General features: G+C 43.5%; 1 protein-coding gene across 1 annotated transcript in view; it reads left to right on the plus strand.

Annotated features, from left to right (window-relative positions):
- Positions 1-9626, plus strand: part of LOC123961919 (prostasin-like) — a 30575-nt gene extending 20949 nt beyond the window's left edge. Inside the window, exon 9 of the mRNA XM_046037730.1 lies at positions 8655-9626. The gene's annotated coding sequence lies outside the window, so the exon portion shown is untranslated. The remainder of the gene's footprint in view (positions 1-8654) is intronic.
- The last annotated feature ends 5973 nt before the right edge of the window (positions 9627-15599 follow it).

Below are 15599 nucleotides of genomic sequence, written 5' to 3' on the forward strand. Positions count from 1 at the left end.
TGCAAAGATTCCTTCTCCTAAATGTTTCTCTCCTTTAAGGGGGATGGAGGAGGTCCGCTGGTGAGCAAGCAGGGCGGTCGCTGGATCCAGGCGGGAATTGTGACTTTTACCAGTAGTAGAGGCTGTGCCCAGCCTAATCTCCCATCAGGCTACACCCGGGTGTCCCAGTATCAGTCCTGGATCAACAGCCAGATCACCAGCAACCAACCAGGTTTCATCACCTTTACCTCCGCTGGGACCGACGGTGACCTCAGCGTTACCTGTTCTGGCCTGCCACTATCAATACCCCAAGGTACATTTAGCCTTGGAAAGCTTAATATTAGATTTTTCTTCTTCTTCTTCTTCTTCTTCTTCTTCCAGAATGTATGAATGGAGATGTGTTCATTTACTGTTCATCATGAAGTTCATGGCAGCACCATGGTTAAAGTTATACATTTGTGGTCACTCTTCGTAAAGAGAAAAAACTTACTTCATGTGTAAAATCAGTGGAGGGGCCCTTTAACTTCTGCTTCATGTTTTTGTGACATTAAGACATCATCAGGGACTGGAGCAATAACCGTAGTAGTAGTATTAATAAAACTCATTAGTATTTTTAGTAATAAGATTAGCAGCAGTAGAATAACATATAGTCATTTCAGCCCATCCTCACTAGAAAAAACGTCCGTATAGGTTTATTATTTAAGCGGCTTTTTATGACTCATATTTATGTATATTGTTAAGCTGTGACCGTTAGTGATCATTTCACTGCTAACGTTTTACTTCCTGTCCAGCTGTCATTTGGACATTTTAAACATGTTCTTGGACGTAAACTTTTAAAAATAGTTTCATTATTGTTAGTATTTGCTGTCAACCCCGTATTGTTCACTCTGTCTCTTTATTGTCTCTCTCCTCAGTGTGTGGTCAGCCTACGCTCAACACCAAGATTGTTGGAGGACAGGTGGCCTCTGCAGGCAGCTGGCCCTGGCAGGCCAGTCTGCAAACCTCTACAGGGTTCCACTTCTGTGGAGGAACCCTCATTAACAATGACTGGGTGATGACTGCTGCTCACTGCTTCTACAGGTAAGCAGTGAGGGTTGGGTTGCGACAAAAAACAACATGCCATGCAGTCCTGTAAACAGCCTGTCTAAGGCAGTTGGGTCGAGACCCTAGACCTTTGCAACTTGAATTCAAGGTGAAAATCTGTGTTGTTTCAAGCTGTCATGACGAGTAGCAAGCAGACAATCCTTCATTTTTGAAGGGTCCCCAGCCAACAAGGTTGGGAAGAACTGTTCTAAGAGGCAGTGGAGGACACTGAGCCATCCTAGTATCATAGGTGGGGGGGGGGGGAGCTGAGTTGTATTTTGGGTATCTCTAAAATATTGACTGCATGCTTTATTCCCATTTTTTCTATCATCATGGATCCATGCGTAAAATCAGGAGCGTCAGACTTCATCCAGCCAGAGGGTACAATCACCGACCATCCACAGCGGGCTGGTCGCTCTATTATCTCCTGTCCCTGTCTGCTCCACTGCCCCACTCCCACGGGTTGTGTCGCTTTCACCAGCCACCTGAATTTTGTTTCCTTTTACTGGAAATAAGGTGTTTGATGCTCATAGTCTTCTGCTGGTGGACCCTTACATCCTTACAAATATTTCAGCATTGAATATGTCTTCAAAATAGCATTAAAATATTTTCTCGTCCTGTTCTCATGAACCTAATATTGTGTATCGTCACACCCCTAACCTGCGCTCTTATGTCCCCACCACTTTTCATCACAGTGAGGCCCTTGTAGGTGAATGATTAGAAATTGGCTGCACTTTTGAAACAAAAAGTCAACACTGATTATTATAGTTGAAGTAACTATGTACATAAGTGAAGTAAGTGAAGTAATTAAAGTTATTTTTACCCAAACTAAGATGTTTTCCTAAACCTAACCAAATCGTGACATTTCACAACGTTAACTACAAGTTCTATCCTAACCGACATTTGAAATTTATTCTTACTAACTTCTTTTGACATGTAAACTTGGAGATTTCTTTGCTGGAATAAAACTGATAAGGTAGAATAAGGTAGAAATGAATCCTTAGTTTTCTGGAGGTCGCCACTGCAACACGTGCAAAGAACATGCAATGTACATATGTGCAGACTGTATGGAAAATTATAAGATTAAGGGAACAACTTCTCTAATTAGACATGGTGGTCTCTGCTAAAGAGATCTGGACAACAGTTCTGCTTCGAGTGACTTTGACTGTTTTGTTTGTCTTCTGATTACAGCACAGGCGTAACCACGCGCACTCTGACTGTGTCTCTGGGTCTTCAGAGTCTACAGGGATCAAACCCCAATAAAGTGACTCGGACAGTGTCACAGATCATCATGCATCCCAGCTATAACTCCAACACTAATGACAACGACATCTGCCTCCTGAAGCTCTCCTCACCGGTGGCTTTCACTTCCTACATCCAGCCCGTCTGCCTGGCAGCCCCAGGCAGCACCTTCTACAAGGGGACTCTCTCCTGGGCTACCGGCTGGGGCAATGTTGGAACTGGAGGTGGGTCAGAAAGCACCTGGATTACATTTATTTTCAGAGACAGTATAACTACAATGGTGTCAACAACTGTGTTTTTTCTGAAATTTCCATGCAATATGTAGTTCCTCATTTACCCAGGGGAGTAACAAAACCTTCCTGTAACTAACTGGCTGTGTCCAACGAAGGTTAAAGTCAAGGGGCAGTAGGGATGTCATAATCTGTCTGTGACATTAACAAACACACAGTTTGATGGTGAGTGGAGTAGGACCAACATGGAGGACAGTTCTCCATGTGTCAACAGGAAGGTAGGAGGGGGTATGCGCCCATGCTGCTCTGCACTGATAACTGTGAGACTTTATTAGTACCAGCACAGTGCGTTCAGACACAAACTCCATTAAAAGTCTGTACAGCTGTTAGACTGACAGCTGATCCAGCTGTGATCAGCTTCCGCCGTCATCAGAAACAGACGTCTCTTGACGTCACGTGACGCTTCAGGGGAAAGGGTGTCTAATATCTCTAAAAACATATATCCTCGTTCCTTCTTTCCTGGCACGGTTTGTCATTGCCATATCCGTGCCGCGAGCAAGAGCCGTTCTTCACATGTGCAAAAGGGGTCCTGTCGGTCAAAGAAGGTTAAATGTGCCTGTTCATAATTATTCGTGTGTTGTTGTCCGTTCTCTTGTCAGGGCATCAAATACTTACGCTTTATAGCGTTATTTGATGCAAAAGGTACCCTTCGGCGTCCTTACGAGACGCCTCTGGGTTCATCTGAATGAAATGCCCTTTCTAGGCCGGAAGCGCTAAGTAGGTAGGTAGTTAGCTAGCTAGCTACGTTAGTATAAAATATGTTGACAGCTTCCCAAAGCATCTTATCCTAACCCTAACCATCATGGTGTGTGCCTAAACCTAAGTGAGTGATTTTATGCATGTCGACCGGCCAACCCTACAGCTGTGCACAACGGCCGATGTGCTAGCAGCTAGGGTTAGCCTCCTTTGTGTTGCTCACATTGTGAGATTGTTGTCATTATTAAAAATTAAAGATGTACTGTTGAGTAAGGTTTTTAATATCTAAAGTATAGATTTAGTTGGATCATTTTGAATAGGCAGATTTGCGGTAACCTTCTTTAACTGAAGAATGTGAAGAACGGCTCTTGCTGGCAGCACGGATCTGGATCTTTTCTTGCTTCTCTTCATGCATCCCGGTGGGCTGGACTAAAGTGTAATTTATACTTCTGCATCAAATCGACGGCGTAGGTGACGGCATTGGTTACGCTACGCAAAGGCTACACTGTTGCCTGACATGCATCCATATCCGTTGAGTTGACGCGGACCGTAAGCACTGTGATTTGTCGGCTGGGTAGCATCGCAATGCCCCCAAGCCAACCGGAAGTGCCCTTGCCTTGTAGTAACTTTTACTAGCGGCCAAAACGGCGGCTGTAACACAGTGGATCAATATATTTGAACATCGCGAAATGACTCGTTTCACTATCAGAATCTATTCAGTCGATGATATTTGAAAAGGGTATATGTATACAATTTTACCCCCATTCAAGTTAGCGGATCGCAAAACCAGAAGTTAGCCTGCTCGGCTTGCAAAAGTCAACACAGTAGACGCTCTAGCGCTACTGCCAAGTAGCGTTTGTTGGTGTAATTGCAGAATCGATACACCAATGCACAAGAATAAATGCCTGGTTATGTGCGTAGCCTATGGCGTAGCTACGCACGTAGACCCTACGCAGGAGTATAAATCAAGCATATAACGCAAGGAAAAGACACAAGTGAGGAAAATGTGGATGCAATTAAGAGACATGGGAGGCAGCCAAAGAGTCCACCATGAAGTATAAGTGAGGCATGAGGAGACCATCCGAGCTGATTGGGGACAAGAGTCATCCAACTCTGGCTCTTCCGGGTCAAGGAGCACCATCCAGTGGATGCATCTGAACAGGTTACATATCCTTGGACAGAGGAGGGTAAGGAAGGGGCAGAAAGCACATGATACCTGTGGAGTGAGGGCTGGCTGGCGTGTTCCGGAAACAGACACGGCCTTCAAGTCCATAATGTACCCCATCTGGCTGGTTGAGCAAAGCCTGATGACTCTCTGCCTCTCCTTCTTTTGCTCTTTAATCTTAGCTCTTTAGATGTTTTTTAGAAGAAAAATGGAAGCAGATTTTTCCAGTCTAACCCCAATTTATAGACAGGATGAGACCATGGTGGTGGCCAGTCACGCAGGTGGGCATGAAAAAACCTCTTTCAGCATTGGTTGTGTGCGCAAGGGATAACGATCAACTAGCGATTGCCTTAGAGGGCAAAGCCTGTACGATATATTAAGTGTCCATTCTGTGTGAAACCATTTGAAATCACATTTCACCACTTGTGTTGTTTACTAAACTGAATTTGTGTCTCTTCAGTGTCCCTTCCATCCCCAGGAAACCTCATGGAGGTGCAGCTGCCGATTGTGGGGAACAGACAGTGTAGCTGTACCTATGGACCGAGCATCATCACCAGCAACAAGATGTGCGCTGGGTTCAGTGCTGGAGGGATGGACACCTGTCAGGTGATAATTTTTACACCTGTGTTTGTGTCCAATTTCACATTTTGCAAAGAATCCTTCTCTAAGATGTTTCTTTCCTTAAAGGGGGATTCAGGAGGTCCGCTGGTGAGCAAGCAGGGCGGTCGCTGGATCCAGGGGGGAATCGTGAGTTTTACCAGTAGTAGAGGCTGTGCCCAGCCTAATATCCCATCAGGCTACACCCGAGTGTCCCAGTATCAGTCCTGGATCAACAGCCAGATCACCAGCTATCAACCAGGCTACTACACCTTTACGTCCACTGGGACTGACGGTGACCTCAGCGTCACCTGTACACCACCAAAAAACACACCCTAATGTAAGTGCCAGCCCTGTCCAGGCTTTGATTTTTTATTTTGAAACCTCTTAGAGAGATTTAAAATGTTTTTCTTTATCATGACCAAAATGCACAACCATGTGCGTGAATGCAAGTTCACTGATGGGGGTCTGTTCTGTGTGAGTATTAGTCACATTGTATCTAGCCACGTCACTCAGGGCGTAATATATCTTGCTTTGTGTGCCTTGCTCTTTTCTCTTTACTCGTACTACTACATCACACACACACACACACACACTTGCATCCACACACCTGAATCCAACATCATGTAGTCTAACCTTCAGCTGTGCTCCACGCCAGATAGGTAAAGGGTATCTCCCATTGTGGTCTGCCACACATATCTTGCGTTCCTTTGAACCGTAGGTTGTGCTCCTTTGGAGCGTAGGTTGTGCACGTCTCCAGAAATTAAAGCTACGCGTCCGCAAGATGCAGTTCAGCAAATGAACGTGGGGGCAGTATGTCAATCTGACAGGCAGGTCAACAGCAATGTCCTGTTCCACACACCAGCCCAGGTGGTCACAGTAATGGAGTTGGTTTGCCAACCACCATTAAATGCAAAAGAAGAAGAAGGTCAGTAGTAGACAAAGGAGATTTATGGCGGGATGTTTAGAATACAACTCCTGGAGCTAGTCCGCAATTACTGACATCATTATGATAACATCCTGAAGTGTTGCAATGTTTGGTTTGTTTACCATGTTCAAATTCGGACGATGTCAAGGAAGACAATCCGGTGTTGGTAAGAGATGATCCGGCCTTGATCTCCCCCTAGTGGATTCACATTTAATCCTCCAGGTACACGGAAAGTACGCATGCGCTTCTCCTGGACTCAAACTTGGATTACCTCTGTTTAACAGAATCGTGGCTTCACAGTAACATTCCAACTAATATGATTGACATTGCTGGGCATCAGTGCTTTAGAAAGGACAGAAATACAGGCAAGGGGGGAGGAGTACTAATATACATCAAGGACGAATTTAAATATCACTTAATTGAACTGAACACCCCCCTGGAATGTCTAGCCGTAAATGTAACCGTATCGCCTACTATGAATTTTAATATTGCTGTCTTCTATAATCCACCTTCTCATAATGTTAAGTTTTATGATAAATTAAATGTTATAGTTAAACAACTGGACTCTTATAGAGAGACAATATGGTATGGAGACTACAATATCAGCTGGTCTGACAAAAACTGTAAGCAGAAACTCAAAGCACTTATAACAAAATTCAACTATCGACAAATGATTGAAGGACCCACAAGGATAACAAGGCAGACTAAGACCCTCATTGACTTGGAATTTACTACATTTACAGACCAGAACGAATAACAAGGACTTACAATTTGATTACTGGACTCTCGGACCACAAAATGACTTTGACTGTTAGGAAACTGACAAAGAAACGCCTGCAGTACTTTGGTAAACCTGAATCTGAAAAAACACAATTCATTATTCCTAAAAGCAAAATTGTGCAATTTGAAAGGGAATTTAAAAACATAAACTGGGAACAAAATATGACATTAGATGATGTAGAGGAGTGTTGTGTGCAATCCCATGACCACAGCTATTACAAGTCTGAATTTACAAAGCAAATAAAATCTAAACAAAAAGAATCCACGGTGCTCTGGATAAATAATGAAATACGAAAACTCATGAAAAAGCGAGACTTAGCTTTGAAAACATCTCTAAGAGCGAAACTTAATACTGATCTCCTGATTTACAGAAGTTTAAGGAACAAAGTTGTATTTGAGCTGCGGAAAGCAAAAGCCACATATTAAACTCAACTAACTGACAGTGCTAAAGGCAAGAATAATTCACTTTGGAAGCATTTAAACAATCTGACTAACAACTCAAATAAACACAAAAAGATTGCAGAACTTAACATCAATGGCAGTAGTATAACCGATAGTGCCGCTATGGCTGATGAATTCAATTCATATTTTGTACAATCAGTTGAAGAATTATCAAAAGATTTCCAGTCCGTCGATTCTCTCAATCATTCATTGAGAGTCACTTCAATAGATTCCTTTTATATTAAAGAGGTACCGGATACAAAAGTTGCAGAAATAATCAATAAACTTTCAAATTCCAAATCTAATGACATTTTTAGGATGAATATACTGCACTGCTCAGGTGCCAGTTGTCAGGTCTATGCGGATGATGCAGTTCTTTATGAACCTGCTAAGTCACCTGAGCAGGCTGCAGCTGTACTGTCCACCAGTATGTATGACATCCAACAGTGGCTCATCCAAAATCAGTTACTTCTAAATCTCTCAAAAACAGTCTCCATGTGCTTTTACATTAAAAAACTTGATTTAAAAGAAAGATTTAATATTAATTTACAAAATAAAGACATTCATCCAGTTACAGAATTTAAATATCTAGGATTAGTTTTAGATCCTCAAGAAGAAAATCTCAAAAACAATACAAAGTAATCTCACCTGTTTCAAACTAATCAGAAGCTACATACCAAACCAGGCAGCCCTGCTGTACATGCATGCTATGATTTTTTTTTATATATCATACTGCATGACAGCATGGGCACAATGAATTCATTTATGAACTGTGTTATGACTGGCCTACACCTGTCATAACACAGTTCATAAATGAATTCAATTCAAATAAACCGCCCCATCGGAAGAGTCTGAGGACTATAAAATACGAAGTATCACAAGCTGCCCCTCAGTTCCTCTTGAGGCCTGCCAAGATGTAGCTGACTTCAAGTTGTTGTTTAATTTATCTAACAGGTGAAGACAAGTTTTGGTCCTAGACCCGAGACGCAATCAACTCTTCTATACTACATTTGATCATTTGGCCCTTTTCCATAAGCGCATAAGATGACTTCTGCTGACTTTCGCCGACTTGATAGTCAGATGTGAGATACAGGTGACTACAGGGGCATGGTTTAAAACACTGCCTTCAAGTCTGACACATTATTCCTCCCGTAGAGTGTATGAGCTTACTGTGAGCATAGAATAATGATTGATCTTGCAGCAACTGCCTTTGCAAATGCCACAAGTCACGTTACGTTAATACCAGCATGCATCACATTAACCTATTTTCTTGCTTTAAATTTTTAAACATTTCAAGGCCTTTCTGGAAATATACTTATTCACTTTAATTAGAACACAAAAGGAGGTATTGTTCATATAGCACATTTTGAGAAACGAAGCAATAAAAAGTAACATTATGTTCCATTTCAAAAAAAGTTGGACTTGAACACATCTGTCCTGTTTGTTTGTTCAGGGTGATCTGGCGGTGAGCAGAGCGGCTGTTGGTTCCAGGCAGCAGTGTTGTTAGTTGGAAACAACACCACCTTCCTGGCTCAGACACCAACACCACCAGCAACAACAGCAACAGCACAGCTGCCACCAATATACCAGCTACCAGTGGGGGCGCTGCTGCTCACTCCTTCTTCTTCTTCCAGCTCCTCAATTTCTCTGTGTGAGAACTTCTGGATGGAAATTGCTTTCTCTCTATAATGAAGGGTGTAAAATTATTAAATGAATGACAATGAATTGTTTCACCAGCAATGAACAAATGTAGGTATATGTAGCCTGGCGTACCAGCGTGTCAAGGTTTTTGAAGGATGTTATGCAAATACAAGATGATGATTTGTCATTTACATAAAACTTCCCCCTCAAATAACTGAAAACAGGATGGTGTTTATTGATAACATTGCAGATAGGATTAAACTAATGCTGTCAATGGAACAGTTGTTAACAAATGGATTAAAAAACTTTAAGGAGCGTATTTTAGAGGTCAGAGAAACACATGTCCATCATGTACCTATCTGAGCTAGTGTACCTTATTAATTATATCTAAAGTGAACAAGCAGCATTTGCTCTAAAAATACTTGAACTCTACTTTCAATTTATAATAATTTACTTTGAAAGGTTAATGTCAATATTAAGTCTTGTCGAGCTTTGCCATGGCAACAAATGTCCTGTAGATGTGAAAGTGCTGAACTATTAACCCCTTTGATTTTTTTTATCACAATAACCTGGTTTTTAATTAAGGGAAATCCTTTCTGTCGGCTTTGAGCACATGTATGAACTCAACTCATGCAGTCTAATCTAAATGTCCTGCAGTAAATCCTCCTTCATGATGGTTATAATCTGTTTGTGTTGAAACTGTTTTAGAGACGTGCTGATTCAACTGTATGGTCATTCTGGAGGCTGAAGTTGTTTGTTTTTGTTTCCACACTTGTGTATCAAAATAAAAAATTTAACAAATCAAGATACGCTCACTTATTTTCTACAGTTTCTGAAGTGAATATGGTGCAAAACACACACACACTCATCAAAAAACGGAACACATAGATAAAATGTCCACATTTGCAAATCAGTGTGTGAATTCATGTCTAGAATATTTTATATATTAAGTCACTAACTACAACTGCTTGAATCTGTAGCTACGAGTCTCAAATGCAGTGTTTTCACTCATTTATGACTCACAAAGTTTTGCACGCTCTCTGTTCTAATGCATGTATTACCCCACTTTATTAGTGGGACATATTTCATTATAATTTGAAGCACTTATAACTATTATTTATACATATCAATCATAGTAAACCTGTGATACTATATTTGACATGACTCGGGTGTGTTCACAACATAACTGAGCAACCACCACATACTTTCCAGGACATTTTCTCTCACTATCCAGGTGTTTTCCATGACTGAAAAACTGATAAACTGTTTTCAAGGTTTTCCCGGACACATGGGAACCCTGATGATTTTAATGTATACAGCCTCTACAGTAGGCTAAAGTCCATCTGTGGATGGATGGCCAACCGCGGTAAGCGTCATTGTCAAACATTTTGTCAGAGAGAGTGAGACGCGCCTGATGCGTGGATTCCTGGATGATATGGCAGGTGGCAGGACTCTGGCTTGCCTTTCCCCGATATTAGACGTAAATTCAGCTACTTTGTCATTTTCAGACTTTAACTGATGGAATTATCATCATCATAAAAATCCAAGATCCGTGACCCTGTACACAGGTCAAGCGGTTGACGATGAGTGAGTGAGTAAAAATACGAGAAAACATCAAATAGCATTAAAGCATTGCAGATTCCTGAGGGCCGTGCTCTTGGATTTGTGTGCTAAACTGGGTCCAGCATTAGACAGACCAACCAGATGGGGTTACTGGCAGCCGGCTGTTAGCAGCTGTTTGTTTAGAATAAAATAATTCTGTTAAACTTGCTGCTTTTTCTTTTGTTTGTGAACCAACTACATCAAACAGTACACATACAGATACATTTGTGTCAGACCACGTTTTCTTTATTTCAGCCATTGTACAGCAGCAGAGCAAGCAGCAGTGACTGCCAATGTGACACTCTGCACTTCCTGTTGTATGTAGTGAAGTGCATTTACTATTTATGGGTGATGTATGACCTCTAGTGGCACATTTTGGTAATTAAAGCTTTTCTTATTCAGTGATTTCTAGGGGGATATTAAAAACTGCAAACTTAGGTGTAAGTAGAAAATGATTTGCAGTCTGTTAGCAGAGAGAAGACAGGGTTAAAGGTGTGTCACTTATTAATTTTTGTGTTTGAATGAGTTTAGTTATAAATGTTACAGATGATCGCAAATTTCCACCCATGTACATATCTTAAGTCAAAATAGCATGAGACATAACTAAAAATACAATCCTGTCCGTCTGTCATTTGGGTTATTTTAAACATGTTTTGGGTCATAACGGTTTGGCTTATAGTTTCAATATTGTTAGTATTTGCTGTCAACCCCGTATTACTCACTCTGTCTTTAAAATCTCTCTCCTCAGTGTGTGGTCAGCCTGTGCTCAATGACAAGATTGTTGGAGGACAGGTGGCCTCTGCAGGTCTGCAAAAACTGGGTCCCACTTCTGTGGAGGATCCCTCATTAACAATCAATGGGTGCTGACTGCAGCTCACTGCTTCTAAGCATTGAGGGCAAGGTGCGAACTACGGGGGAGCCAGGGTGAGCTTATCTCCCCTTAACAAGACATCAGCTCCCCTAAAAGCATGATTTGTGATATTTTGGGGGGTCTCGAAAATATTGACAGTATGCTTTATTGCCATTAATTCCTATATTTCTTTATCATCATGGATCCAATGCGTAAAATCAGGAGCGTCAGACTTCACCCAGCCAGAGGGAACGATCAGCGACCATCAACAGCGGGCCGGTCACTACGCAATCTCCTGTCCCTGGTCCTGTATGCTCCACCGCCCCACTCCATCTCCAGTAGGCCTGCGGGTTGTGTCGCTAGTACGACAGACACGCTGTGAACGGCTTGTGATCGTTCCCTCTGGCTGGATGAATATTACGCATGATCCATGCATTACTGCAGCTGGGGCTCTCCACAGTGTCTCGCAACTTTTATAAATTCTTCACTCTCACAGAAAAAAGAAAGGTCAGGTCGCAAACACAGCTGCAGCTGTAGTGTGAAGTGTAATTGTAGCAAAATGGCAACATATCATAATAATAATAATTAGGCCTATTATTATTAATAATAAGAAAAATATGCCTGATACTTTCACAGTCAGCCACAGGCCTACATGCTTGCAGCTATTAATGATTCAGCAGTAAGAATCCCGGGGTGCATAGTAGGAAGAAAAAAACATATTTCCCATGCCACATTCTGCACAACAGTGAAACTATATTGAGCAATACAAACATATTTTAAGTTCCATATATGTCTCTCACTCTGTTTACCAATTTAAAACATCACATTCCACATTCCTCTATTTACAGGAGGGCCTAGCCAAGCTCACAAAACGTTACCTCTTATGACAATGGCTACAAAAAAGTACAACACAATTAAAACAAAAGTACAGAGTGAAAATGAATTACAAAGAACATTTGACTTTGATTGTAACTGGTGTTGTGACGTACCAAAACCTCATTTATAAGTGAGCTGTCTGTAAAGTGCAATACTAGGTAATGTTGTTTACAAGAAACACAATCCTCCCCAGCGTCACTGTCACCTGCCGTGCCTAACGTGTTTGGCACACACTTGATGCCGTAGATCACACATGTACAGCGCACATGTACAGCCTGTCACACAACTCTGGATGCAGGAGGAGGGACTGCGTCGGTGATGCCGTGGTAACGCACAAACCCCCAGCAAGCTTAACCAGTGGCACGAGTGGACTCGCCCCTTCAAACAGGTCATTTTGATTAACAGAAAGAAAAACAAAACAACCACAGCCTTCCTTCTCCAGAAAGCATCTGTGTAAACACTGTTATTATTACCTGACTGTCCTCATTCCATAGGTTATTAAAATGTACACCCTGCCCATCAGAAACATGTGCTGTATGTTAAAGTAATATTGTGAGCCAGGTTCATGTGTGAAGAGGTTTCGGAGACTGATGAAGACTTAACATTGCGTGCCAGCATACAACATGTGAACACATGAAATGCCAACCCCAAATCTCAAGTATAACTTTTGGTCCGGTTTATGTTTCTGTCTTCCACTAGTGCCTTTAGGTTTTCCCTCTTAGCTAATCTTTTGATGGCCTTAACCTAGAAAAACAAATCTGTCTAGAAACACCTATGTGATGTTTAGATTATAAAACGTCACATTGAAATCTATTACAGACCAGTGGTGGTATAATAACTAGGGCTGGGCAACGCATTAATTAATTAACGCCGACAATTATTTTATCGCACGTTAACGCTCTGTTTACCAATTTAAAACATCACATTCCACATTCCTCTATTTACAGGAGGGCCTAGCCAAGCTCACAAAATGTTACCTCTTATGACAATGGCTACAAAAAAGTGCAACACAATTAAAACAAAAGTACAGAGTGAAAATGAATTACAAAGAACATTTGACTTTGATTGTAACTGGTGTTGTGACGTACCAAAAGCTCATTTATAAGTAAGTGAGACTGTGTTGTTTATAATGCATTGTGAGTCTATATGAATGTAGGTAGAAGGCTGGTGACAGTTTACTATATTTATTTTCCACTGGAACTGTAACATAACTGTAGGACTGTCTGCCTGACTAAGCATTTATATAGTCGAATCAGAATTGTCAAGTCTTGCTTTTAGTGGACCGATAGTCGAATCATATGTGTTTGTGCGGCAGTACATCATAATAGGCTGTATATTAACTTACTGGGAGAAAACCGGTAGTTCTATGTAAAATGAGCCCCCCTATTGGCAAAAAATGGTATGATCCTACTTTCATAACGCTGCATCAAAGATTCAACTGCAAAATTGGCAGTCAAATCAGGCACCGCCCATCAAAGCATCAAATCTTCCACTGTTTAGGGTCTGCATTACATCGCTGCAGAATTATCACGCACACTTGTATTGCAGCTGGTTAACGTTAAGTAAGTCTGTGAATTATATTATGTATGCAGGGAGACTACAGTACCAGTTCTCAAGGAATGACTCTGCTTCCGTCTGGAGAGGATTCAGACAGGTTTACCCCTTCCGCGCACTGAGAATTTTAGTCTACACCCACACACAGTGTGGGCCTCTCCTACGTCCGCACCTTGTATACATACAACGGTGAGACCCAGCCTTCGGCTCCCAAATACCTTTTCTTCAGCACTGAGAACCAAGGTCCAGTGAGGCCTTCAACTTAGAGGGCTGCGCCTATACTCCGGGTCTACAGTACGTAACCCCTGTTCAATTTCGTATAGGCTTTTCCCTCTAAGGCTATCGCTATTGGGTTAGAGACGAAGCAGGATGAGTCAACACCTCACAGGCCCATACGGTAGCACCAAGCACAACTCACCTGCCCACAGCAATAATGAGCCATCCAGTCGCTCGCTGGCCGCGGCGGCGTGGCGGCGAGCGCTGGTGGCGCGGCATGGGAGGCCAAGGGCCGACCCACGTGTAAGTCGGGAAACTGGGTGGTCACTCAGTACTGCGTGAGTCAGAGAGAAAAGGGAGACATCCCGCAGGTAGAAACAGACGAAAGAGCATGGGGACGACCAGGAGGCCACCGTGCGGATGTCTTCCACTGTCATCCCACAGTGCAACGCCACTGAGGAGGAGACGCCTCTCGTGCTGGCCCAGGAGCCTCATGAGCGAAAGAGCTGCCACCGCCGCTCGAGGAACACAGCGGAGCAGCTCCACCAGAGCATCCCCCCTCTCCTGAGAGAGCCGTGCTCTCCGGAGAGAGGAGTCCAGTACCACGCCAAGGTAGGTGAGTCTCTGGGAGGGGAGAGGAGCACACTTCTTCCAGTTCACCGTGAAGCCCAGGTAAGGCAGGTGTGCAACTAGCTGGATGACGGACACATGAAAGTACGCGTCCTTCAGGTCGATGGAGGAGAGCCAGTCTCACCATAATCGCCCTGTTGAACAGTGACATGTCCAGGATGGACCTCGCATCGCCCGTCTTCTTTCTGACCAGGAAGTAGCGGGATTAGAACCCCTTATTCCTGAAGCTCCGCCCATAGGGCAGCGTTCTGAGCCAAGGAGGAGAGCACAGTCTCCACAATCCCGGCGAACGGTGGGGGGGGGACTGCAGCCTGTGACACCAGCGGATCAGGCTGCCCATCCACATCGTGAGAGACCCTCACACACAGTCAGAGGGGTCTGTTGGGTGTCCTCCCAAGTGTAGCGGGAGGGAACACACGAGGTAGTGTAGTCGCCCTTGTGGGTCCCCTGCCGTACCGCATCCCCGGTGGGGGGAGGGAGGCAGAGGCTGACACAGTCGCCAGGGCACGAGGTGGGGCAGCCACACCTGTGAGCCCGTAACCATGCCGCTCCCCTGACAAAGGGCGGGGGGGCAAACTGCAGCCTGTGATCCCAGAGGATTAGGCTGCGCTGCTCGCCCGGCAAGGGAAGAGGGCGGGGGAGGCGTACAAGTGGGCTCAGGCCAGCCACCTGACCATGTCAGGGAGGGAGGCAAGGGGAGAGAGGATGTGCAGCTTTGCAGCAAGCTTAGCCGTTTGGCTAACACACAGCTGGCTCACACAATGTAGGGAAGTGAGAACAGCAACTTTCTTCATAATCTGAAGAGCAGCCGTCTGTAAAGTGCAATACTAGGTAATGTTGTTTACAAGAAACACAATCCTCCCCAGCGTCACTGTCACCTGCCGTGCCTAACGTGTTTGGCACACACTTGATGCCGTAGATCACACATGTACAGCGCACATGTACAGCCTGTCACACAACTCTGGATGCAGGAGGAGGGACTGCGTCGGTGATGCCGTGGTAACGCACAAACCCCCAGCAAGCTTAACC

Source organism: Micropterus dolomieu, linkage group LG02, assembly GCF_021292245.1.
Source record: "Micropterus dolomieu isolate WLL.071019.BEF.003 ecotype Adirondacks linkage group LG02, ASM2129224v1, whole genome shotgun sequence".
Taxonomy (NCBI): domain Eukaryota; kingdom Metazoa; phylum Chordata; class Actinopteri; order Centrarchiformes; family Centrarchidae; genus Micropterus; species Micropterus dolomieu.